We start from the raw sequence: 11,368 nt of genomic DNA on the forward strand, positions 1-11,368 counted from the left end.
CCTCCCTTCAGAGAAAGGTACCTCCTTCTTTGATGGCCCTTTCTTTCTACTGGGATATCACTCACAGAAATCTTTCATGTAGGTTTTTTTTTTTTTTTTTTTTTTGCCAGGGTGTCTTGGCTTTCCATGCCTAAAATACTCTCATGGGCTCTTCAGCCAGATCCGAATGCCTTAAGGGCTGATTCTGAGGCCAGAGTGCTGTTTAGGACATCTGCCATTCTATGAGTCTGCTGTGTATCCTGCTTCCCATGTTGGATCATTCTCTTCCTTTTTAATTCTGTCAGTTAGTATTAACAAACGCTAATCTTGTTTATGTGATCCCTTTGACTCTTAGACCTATCAGTGTGATCAATTGTGAACTGAAATTGATGACTTGTACTAGTGAGATGGTATCGGGTAGTTTTAAATAAATGGAGAAAGCACATTCCAGAAGCTACATTAGCAGGAAAAGATTCCATCAAGCATTTAAATAATACATTTCTGTCATTTTACAAAGATTGTTGATCTTTACTTGAAGCCCCCTCCGGTAGGTGTTCTCTGCTTGCAGAAGCAAACTAAAGGACCTAAAATCAGAGGCAAGCCTAGGATGCTATGAAAGAGGGAAGAGAAATGACACGGGGCAGTTCCAAAGTTCCATGTCTACTTTAAGATATTTGTCCATTAATGATTCTTACATAAGTATTTTAGGGAAAATTACCACCCTTAAAACCTCCAGTGCTGTACTTCAGAAGTATGTATCTGAATACCTTGTGCTGCTGGATGTCACAAGACAGTACATGGCCTCATCTATGAGATTTGAACAGACATATACTTAAGAGGAATTCTCTATACCCCCTACTTTGGCTTTCTGAATGAAGCACGGAGGGGCTTCGTTGCTATCCTCCAAGCAGTGGAATAGTCAAGGGAAAGGGGAACAGCACTGGATCACTTCTTAGACACTAATCAGCTGGAGAAAGAGTGCATTGGCAAATGTTTCCTCTCAAGAATGGTTTACACCAAGGGTTAGGACGTGGTGCCGAAGGAGGAAGGGGAGCCCTCATATCCACAGTCACCATAGGCAACCAACTGGCAGAAAGAGGGCTTCAGGCAGTTGCTGGATGAAAATAGATTTGAGATGCCCAGCTCTGGAATGAAGTCATCTTCTCTAGGCTCTTCCTTCACTGAGACAGTGAATTCAGGGTGATCATTTTCTGAGGGGCTGAGAGCTGCTTCCTTGATTTTCACTATCACATTTGACTGGCTGTCTGTCACAGAGGGTATCTGTGAGACTAAAAGCTTGGTATAGACATGGTGGTCAAAATGAATTAGTTCATTAATGGCTTTCAGCTTAGCTGATGACGTCCCCATTGAAAGAGAAAGGGAGGCTGGTGAGGAACTGTGTCCTTCTGCATAGACTTCTGGGAGCTCCTGCAGGCTGGCAGCTTCTGGGGAAGGACATTTGAAGACCAAGACCACCTGCTGCAGGGGTGCACTGTGCTCTCTCTGCTGAGAACTCCATTCCCCTTGGCCTCCGCCTCTGCTTCCTCTTCAGTAACCACAGCATCCATCCCCACGCGTTGTCCTAACTCCTGTTCCTCAAAGGCAAAGCCATGAGTTCTCTCTCGTAAAAGCTGGTTTTCTAGTAGAAGTTTATTGGTTCAGTTCTTCCAAATCCACCACATGTTGCTCCATGTCAGTCATTTGAGCTTTCTTTTGCTTTCTGGCAGTCTGAGCTGCTACTCCTTTTTCAGTGTCCTCCTCAGCGCCTTGTCCTTGGGTGTCAGGTACTCAAGGCTCTGTTGCTTGCATACCTGGGGCTGTTCTGCTGGTACCTCTCTGGCCCAGTACCCTGAGCAGCGGGGCCCTGCCTGCTGGGGCTCTGGTGGCAGTGGCTGGCTGACCCAGCAGAAGTGGTACTTTGGGGGCCCAGGCAGCCAGACTCAAGATGGCTGCCATTACCACCATGGCCCCAGACTGTCTACGGGGAAAGATATCTTTTGAAAGATACTTTATTATGATTTTATGTATTCTTATATTAATGAAATACATGCTTCTGAAACTATGCCTTCACCTTCATGTGGAAATTGTTTCTCTAAGAGCTAGTACTTTATTTATTAAAGAAAAAGTTGGAGGAATTAAAGATGCTTTGTTTTCCATAGTAAACAGTGTAAAAAAAAATCAGGTATACATATAGAAAATGTGTATAGTAATATAGCAGTACATGATCTTTGGAGGCTTTTTGTAAAAGAACATAAATGAGATAATAAAATCAAGATAGTGATTATTAAGGATGGTAATTCTAGTATTCTGAGCCAAAATGAAAAAATAAGGAAAAGATCAGAGAGATGAAAGAAATAGGTAAAGAAGAAATATAAAGGGATGCAAGAGAGAGGAAAGAAAAAAGGCAAGACTAAAGAGAAAGTGCTAAAGTCAAGTGCTAGTTGCATAAGAACATGCTTGTCTTTAAAAGGGATGTGCAGTTTTTTAAATGATGAAATTAACTTGTGCTATCAAATATTATTGACATGATCCCATTCTAAATTAAGCTTAGAGATAGCAAACAGGAAACTGGCAATATGAAGAAAAGTAGTGGTATCTGTAAGAAATTGATCAGTGCATTATTTAATGCATAGCTCCACGATTACTATACCACATAGTACAAGGAAATCTATTGTGGAGTCATCAAATTACATACACATTTTAAGATGAGCAGAAATTCAATTTCAATGTACCAAAGTTGCTTTTAGGACTGATTTACATTAGTTGTATTATAATAAGATACTACATTTTAGATATAAGTATTACCTTGCAAAATTTATAGCTTTATCCAAATTACTTTTCTGTTTGTTTTCTTGGTGACCTGTAATTATTTTTGCAGTGGTTCAACCTTAAATATTGTATACCACATAAGGAAAAATATTTTGATATTTTCATTTCTTCCCTGAAGCTAAAATATAGTGACCTAAATTATCATCTCCTAGGTACCTCCAGGCCTCTTAAATTATGTTTTTTTTGTATATTGTCATTCATGAATGAAAGCATATAAATGAGCAACACATATATGAAAAGATGCTCAGCTATACTTATTGTCACAGAAATGAAAATCAAAACCTCAATGAGCGCTTACTTCCTGGGTTGTTATTAAGAAGACAAATGAAAATTATTGACAAGGATGTAAAAAAAAAAGGGAATGATGTACACTCTTGGTGGTAATATATATTACTACAACAGTTGTGGAAAATAGTATGGAGATACCTCAAGAAACTAACAGTAGAACTACCATACAATTCAGAAATGCCACTACTTGATATAAACCTAAGGGAAATAAAATCATTCTTTTGAAGGGATATCTACACTTCCATTTTTACTGTAGCACTATTCAAAAGAGCCAAAAAATGAAAGAGATCTATGTCTATCCACTGATGAATGGATAAAGGAAATATGGAAAATGTGAAACATAGACATACTAAATTTTTATTAATCCCTACAACTACTGAAATATTGTCATTTGCAACAACAAGGATGGGACTGGGGGTCATTATGCTAAGTGAAATAAGCCAGATACAGAATACAAGGACTGCATGATCTCATACATATATAAATCTTTTTTTTTAACTTTTATTTAATGAATATAAATTTCCAAAGTACGGCTTATGGATTACAATGGCTTCACCCCCATATCATCTCTCCCACACGCAACACTCCCCTTTCCCACTCCCTCTCCCCTTCCATTCACATGAGGATTCATTTTCGATTCTCTTTATATACAGAATATCAGTTTAGCATACATTAAGTAAAGATTTCAACAGTTTGCTCCCACACAAACATAAAGTGAAAAATAATAGATGATTTTTTAAATGATGATGAAATCAGATCAGACCTATTGTCATGTTTAATCCCAGTGAGACTCAAGTTGGGAATTGATAATTTCTTCTTTTTTTTTTTTAACAGAAGATCAGTTTAGTATACATTAAGTAAAGATTTCAACAGTTTGCACCCCCATAGAAACACAAAGCGAAATATATTGTTTGAGTACTCATTATAGCATTAAGTCTCAATGTACAGCACATTAAGGACAGAGATCCTACATGAGGAGTAAGTGCACAGTGATTCCTGTTGTTGACTTTACAAATTGACACTACTGTTTATGGCATCAGTAATCTCCCTATGCTCCAGTCATGAGTTTCCAAGGCTATAGAAGCCTTTTGAGTTCACCGACTCTAATCTTGTTTAGACAAGGTGATATTCAAAGTGGAGGTTCTCTCCTCCCTTCAGAGAAAGGTACCTCCTTCTTTGAAGACCTGTTCTTTCCACTGGGATCTCACTCACAGAGATCTTTCATTTAGGGTTGGTTGTTTTGTTTTTTGTTTTTTTTTTTTTTTTTTTTTTTTTTTTTTTGCCAGAGTGTCTTGGCTTTCCATGCCTGAAATGCTCTCATGGGCTTTTCAGCCAGATCCGAATGCCTTTAGGGCTGATTCTGAGGCCAGAGTGCTGTTTAGGACATCCACCATTCTATTAGTCTTCTGAGTATCTCGCTTCCCATGTTGGATCACTCTCCCCTTTATTTATTCTATCAGTTAGTATTAGCAGGTACTAGACTTGTTTATGTGCTTCCTTTGACTCTTAGTCCTTTCATTATGATCAATTGTGAACTGAAATTGATCACTTGGACTGGTGAGATGGCATTGGTACATGCCACCTTGATGGGATTAAATTGGAGTCCCCTGGTATGTTTCTAACTCTACCATTTGGGGCAAGTCAGCTTGAGCATGTCCCAAATTGTACATCTCTTCCCTCTCTTATTCCTACTCTTATGTTTAACAGGGATCACATTTCAGTTAAATTTCAACACTTAAGAATAACTGTGTATTAATTACAGAATTAAACCAGTCATATTAAGTAGAACAGACAAAAATACTACTAAGAGGGATAATGTATTAAGTTGTTTGTCACCCCCCCTCTTCGTGGAGGAACGACACAGGACCCTGCGCTGTTCTTTTGTCTGCTCGGCCCTCCCCGGGTTTGCTGCTGGTTCTTCCCGGGCTGGTTACCGTCCCTTCCACCTCTGTGGAAGGGCGGTTCCCCCTGCCACTTTCCCCACTTCTGCGGGGGAGCGGCACACCGCCGGACGGCTCTCTCGGGGGCTGCACAGGTGTTCCTTCAGATAGATGTTCCTGGTGCATGTTGTCTCTCTCCTCCTTTATAGTCCTCTTCCACCAATCCCATCTCTGCTACCCACACACTGAGTACGCTGCTCTCCTCCAATCAGGAGCAGGTCCCACAGTTTATTGGTTGAACTGGAGGCAGCTGTGTAGAAGCTGTTTCCTCCTCTCCCAGCGCCATATTGTGGGAGAGCAGATGCATAGAAGAAGTCTTAATTCCGGTAACTTAGTCTAGTCCGAGTTGCTCCCAGTTGCTCCCCACAGATCCCCCTTTCTTTTTATTTTTGGCGTTGATACGCGCCTGTCTTCAGTGCCCCACGGCACACACTCTGCTCTGCTTGCTAGAGTTGCCCACAGGTGCTTACAAGCCCTATCAATCAGGCAAACTGAATCCGGGTCCTCTCTTCGCCATGTTATGAGGAGGTTTTTAGGTGCTGATGCGTGCCTGTGTTCGGTGCCCTGCAGCGCATGCTCTGCTCTGCTAGAACTGCCTGCAGGTGCTTACAAGCCCTACCAATCAGGCAAACCGAATCCGAGCCTTCTCATTGCCGTATTGTGGGGAGACTTATTGGTGTTGATAACGTGCCTGTCTTCGGTGACCTGCAGCCGCCCACAGGTGCTTATTGTCTTACTAATCAGGCAGACAGAATCCAAGCTCTCTCATTGCCCTGTTGTGGGGAGGCCTTATTTTTCTCTATTTCTCTATGTCCGGGCATTCCTATTTCTCCTATTTTACTTCTATCTACCAGCATTCCTATTTCTCTCATTTTACTTCTAAAGTTCTGTTTCTCTTTTTATTATTATTATTTTTTTTAACTTTTATTTAATGAATATAAATTTCCAAAGTACGACTTATGGATTACAATGGCTTCCCCCCCATACCGTCCTTCCCACCCACAACCCTCCCCTTTCCCACTCCCTCTCCCCTTCCATTCACATCAAGATTCATTTTCGATTATCTTAATATACAGAAGATCAGCTTAGTATACATTAAGTATGGATTTCAACAGTTTGCTCCCACACAGAAACATAAAGTGAAAAATAATAGATGATTTTTTTTAAATGATGATGAAATCAGATCAGACCAATTGTCATGTTTAATCCCAGTGAGAGTCAAGTTGGGAATTGATAATCTCTTTCTTTCTTTCTTCTTCTTTTTTTTTTTTTTTTTTTTTTTTTACAGAGGAGGATCAGTTTAGTATGCATTAAGTAAAGATTTCAACAGTTTGCACCCCCATAGAAACACAAAGTGAAATATATTGTTTGAGTACTCGTTATAGCATTAAATCTCAATGTACGGCACATTAAGGATAGAGATCCTACATGAGGAGTAAGTGCACAGTGACTCCTGTTGTTGACTTTACCAATTGACACTCCTGTCTATGGCATCAGTAATCTCCCTATGCTCCAGTCATGAGTTTCCAAGGCTATGGAAGCCCTCTGAGTTCTCCGACTCTTATCTTGTTTAGACAAGGTCATAGTCAAAGTGGAGGTTCTCTCCTCCCTTCAGAGAAAGGTACCTCCTTCTTTGAGGACCTGTTCTTTCCACTGGGGTCTCACTCACAGAGATCTTTTGCCAGAGTGTCTTGGCTTTCCATGCCTGAAATACTCTCATGGGCTTTTCAGCCAGCTCCGAATGCCTTTAGGGCTGATTCTGAGGCCAGAGTGCTATTTAGGACATCTGCCATTCTATGAGTCTGCTGAGTATCTCACTTCCCATGTTGGATCACTCTCCCCTTTATTTATTCCATCAGTTAGCGTTAGCAGGTACTAGACTTGTCTATGTGCTCCCTTTGACTCCCAGTCCCTCCACCATGACCAACTGTGAACTGAAATTGATCACCTGGAACAGTGAGATGGCATTGGTACATGCCACCTCAATGGGATTGAATTGGAATCCCCTGGTATGCTTCCAACTCCACCACTTGGGGCAAGTCAGCCTGAGCATGTCCCAAATTATACATCTCTTCCCTCTCCCATTCCCACTCCCATGTTCAACAGGGATCACATTTCAGTTAATTTTCAACACTTAAGAATAACTGTGCATCAATTACAAAACTAAACCAGTCATATTAAGTAGAACAGATAAAAAAATTACTAAGAGGGATAATGTATTAAGTTGTTCATTAACAGTCAGGGCTATGTTTCTCTTAACCCCGCGGCTTCCCGGCGCCCGCCCTGAGGCTGCTTCTCGGCGCCTCACCCGCGGCGGCTTCTGCGTGCTCTGCGGTCTCCGCGCCCTTTGCGCCCGCACCACGTCCTTCGCGCTAGCCCCACGTTTCCTACTTACGCCCCGTGCGCTCTCCCCGTTTGTGCCCCGCGCACTCTCTCTGCACGCGGCAGCTTCCACGAGTCACACAGCCTAGCTCACGTTTCCGCCACTGGTATTCAGTCTAAGTTCCCCAGGCTAACCTGGCGAATTCAACCTAGCTCACGTCTGCGCCTTTTGGTTTGGCTTCCAGTCTTTTGCTCCCCGGGCTAATCTGACGGATTCCAACCTGGCCCAAGTCTCTGCCTCTGGTTCCAGATTTTCGCCCCTTATTCCCCGGGCTGACTCGACGAATCCCAAGGTAGCTTACGTCTCCGCCTCAGCCTGCCCCCGCAGCTTCATCCTCCCTAACATTTTTCTCTACCCGGTATGTTTCCCTAAGTTTTCTTCCAACAATATTCCCCTCTCATTTCTCCTGGCTTCTCCCCACAGTCCGTATCTGAGTCTAAGTTTCTTCTAGGTTTCACTTTCGCTTTCAACCTTAGAGATTTCTCCTAACTTCTTTCCCACAGTCCGTATCCTAGTCTATGCCTAGGCTTTCAATAGCTTCTTCCGGCACCTTTTCCGTCCGGCTTTCCCTAAGCTCTTTGCTAGTCTCTCTCTCCGGTATTTTCCCACTTCTTCCCGTTTCTTCCCTCCTAGGTTTCCTATCCGAGTCACGGCACCATTATGTCGCTCCCCGTCTTCATGGAGGAATGACACTAGACCCTGCCTAGGTTTCCTATCTGAGTCACGGCACCATTATGTCACTCCCCCTCTTCGTGGAGGAACGACACAGGACCCTGCGCTGTTCTTTCGTCTGCTCGGCCCTCCCCGGGTTTGCTGCTGGTTCTTCTCGGGTTGGCTACCGTCCCTTCCACCTCTGTGGAAGGGCAGTTCCCCCTGCCACTTTCCCCACTTCCGCGGGGGAGCGGCACACCGCCGGACGGCTCTCTCGGGGTCAGCACAGGTGTTCCTTCAGATAGATGTTCCTGGTGCATGTTGTCTCTCTCCTCCTTTATAGTCCTCTTCCACCAATCCCAACTCTGCTACCCACATGCCGAGTACACTTCTCTCCTCCAATCAGGAGCAGGTCCTACAGTTTATTGGTTGAACTGGAGGCAGCTGTGTAGAAGCTGTTTCCTCCTCTCCCAGCGCCATATTGTGGGAGAGCAGATGCATAGAAGAAGTCTTAATTCCAGTAACTTAGTCTAGTCCGAGTTGCTCCCCGTTGCTCCCCACAGATGTTCATTAACAGTTAGGGCTATGCTGATCAAGTCACCGTTTCCAATAGTGTCCATTTCAATTCAACAGGTTTCTTTTTTGGTGTTCAGTCAGTTGTCACCAATCAGGGAGAACATATGGTATTTGTCCGTTTGGGACTGGCTTATTTCACTCAGCATGATGTGTTCCAGATTCCTCCATTTCGTTGCAAATGACTTGATTTCGTTGTTTCTTACTGCGGTATAGTATTCTAAAGAGTACATATCCCATAATTTCTATATCCAGTCTACCATTGATGGGCATTTAGGTTGGTTCCAGGTCTTGGCTATTGTGAATTGAGCTGCAATAAACATTAGGGTGCAGACCGCTTTTTTGTTTGCCAGTTTAAATTCCTTTGGGTAAATTCCAAGGAGTGGGATGGCTGGGTCGAACGGTAGGGTTATCTTCAGGTTTCTGAGGAATCTCCAGACTGAATTCCATAGTGGCTTGACCAGTTTGCATTCCCACCAACAGTGGGTTAGTGTCCCTTTTTCCCCACATCCTCGCCAGCATCTGTTGTTGGTAGATTTCTGCATGTGAGCCATTCTAACCGGGGTGAGGTGAAACCTCATTGTGGTTTTGATTTGCATTTCCCTGATTGCTAGTGATCTTGAACATTTTTTTCATGTGTCTGTTTGCCATTTGGATTTCCTCTTTTGAAAAATGTCTATTGACGTCCTTGGCCCATCTCTTAAGTGGGTTGTTGGTTTTGTTTTTGTGGAGTTTCTTGATCTCTTTGTAGATTCTGGCTATTAACCCTTTATCTGTTTCATAGTTTGCAAATATTTTTTCCCATTCTGTCGGTTGCCTCTTCACTCTCCTGACTGTTTCTTTTGCAGTACAGAAACTTCTCAATTTGATGCAATCCCAATAGTTGATTTTGGCTTTGACTGCCTTTGCCTCCCGGGTCTTTTCCAGAAATTCTTTGCCTGTGCCAATATATTGAAGGGTTTCTCCAATGTTCTCTAGTAACTTGATGGTGTCAGGTCATAGATTTAGGTCTTTAATCCATGTTGAGTGGATTTTTGTGTAAGGTGTAACGTAGGGGTCTTGCTTCATGATTCTGCACGTGGAAATCCAATTTTCCCAGCACCATTTATTGAATAGACAGTCCTTACTCCAGGAATTGGTTTTAGATCCTTGATCAAATATAAGTTGGCTGTAGATGTTTGGGTTGATTTCTGGTGTTTCAATTCTGTTCCATTGGTCTATCCATCTGTTTCTGTACCAGTACCATGCTGTTTTGATTACAACTGCCCTGTAGTATGTCCTGAAATCTGGTATTGTGATGCCTCCGACTTTGTTTTTGTTGTACAAGATAGCTTTAGCTATTCGAGGTCTCTCGTGCCTCCATATGAATTTCAGCACCATTTTTTCCAGATCTGAGAAGAAGGTCTTCGGTATCTTGGTTGGTATTGCATTGAATCTATAAATTGCTTTTGGGAGAATGGACATTTCGATGATATTGATTCTTCCAATCCATGAGCGTGGAAGATTTTTCCATTTCTTGGTATCCTCTTCTATTTCTTTCTTTAAGGTTTTGTAATTTTCATCGTAGAGATCTTGAACGTCCTTGGTTAAGTTTATTCCAAGGTATTTGATTGTTTTTGTAGCTATTGTGAATGGGATTGATCTTAGAAGTTCTTCCTCAGCCATGGCATTGTCTGTGTATACAAAGGTTGTTGATTTTTGTGCATTGATTTTATACCCTGCTACGTTGCCAAAATCTTCTATGAGTTCCAATAGTATCTTAGTAGAGTTCTTTGGGTCCCCTAAATAAAGAATCATATCATCTGCAAAGAGGGATAGTTTGAGTTCTTCCTTCCCAATTTGTATCCCTTTAATTTCTTTTTCTTGCCTAATAGCTCTGGCTAGAACCTCCAGAACTATATTGAATAGCAGTGGTGACAGTGGGCATCCCTGTCTGGTACCAGATCTCAGTGGAAATGCTTCCAACTTTTCCCCATTCAATAGGATGTTAGCTGTGGGTTTTTCATAGATTGCTTTGATTGTATTGAGGAATGTTCCTTCCAAACCCAGTTTGCTTAGAGTTTTCATCATGAACGGGTGTTGCATTTTATCAAATGCTTTCTCTGCATCTATTGAGATAATCATATGGTTTTTCTTCTGCAGTCTGTTAATGTGGTGTATCACATTGATTGTTTTGAGCACATTAAACCAACCCTGCATACCAGGGATAAATCCTACTTGGTCTGGGTGGATGATCTTTCTGATGTGTTGTTGCATTCTCTTGGTGAGAATTTTATTGAGGATTTTTGCATCTATGTTCATCAGGGATATTGGTCTGTAATTCTCTTTCAGTGCTGCATCTTTTTCCGGCTTAGGAATTAAGGTGATGCTGGCTTCATAGAAAGAATTTGGGAGGATTCCCTCTTCTTCGATTGTTCTGAATAGTTTGAGAAGAATTGGATTTAGTTCTTCTTTAAATGTCTGGTAGAATTCAGCAGTGAATCCATCTGGTCCTGGGCTTTTCTTTGTTGCGAGGGCCTTTATTACTGTTTCAATTTCTGTCTCAGTTATGGGTCTGTTTAGGTTTTCGATGGTTTCCTGGTTCAATTTAGGTAGGTTGCATATGTCCAGGAATCTATCCATTTCTGATAGGTTTCCCTGTTTGCTGGCATACAAGTCCTTGTAGTAATTTCTGATGATTCTTTTTATTTCTGTGGTGTCTGTTGTTACATGTCCTTTCTCATCT

General features: G+C 42.1%; 1 pseudogene; it reads right to left on the reverse strand.

The window, feature by feature from the left end:
* Positions 1–931: 931 nt before the first annotated feature.
* LOC100351439 (uncharacterized) lies at positions 932–1,944 on the reverse strand (annotated as a pseudogene).
* Between the last annotated feature and the right edge of the window lie 9,424 nt (positions 1,945–11,368).

The sequence above is a fragment of the Oryctolagus cuniculus genome, chromosome 12, assembly GCF_964237555.1.
Source record: "Oryctolagus cuniculus chromosome 12, mOryCun1.1, whole genome shotgun sequence".
NCBI lineage: Eukaryota > Metazoa > Chordata > Mammalia > Lagomorpha > Leporidae > Oryctolagus > Oryctolagus cuniculus.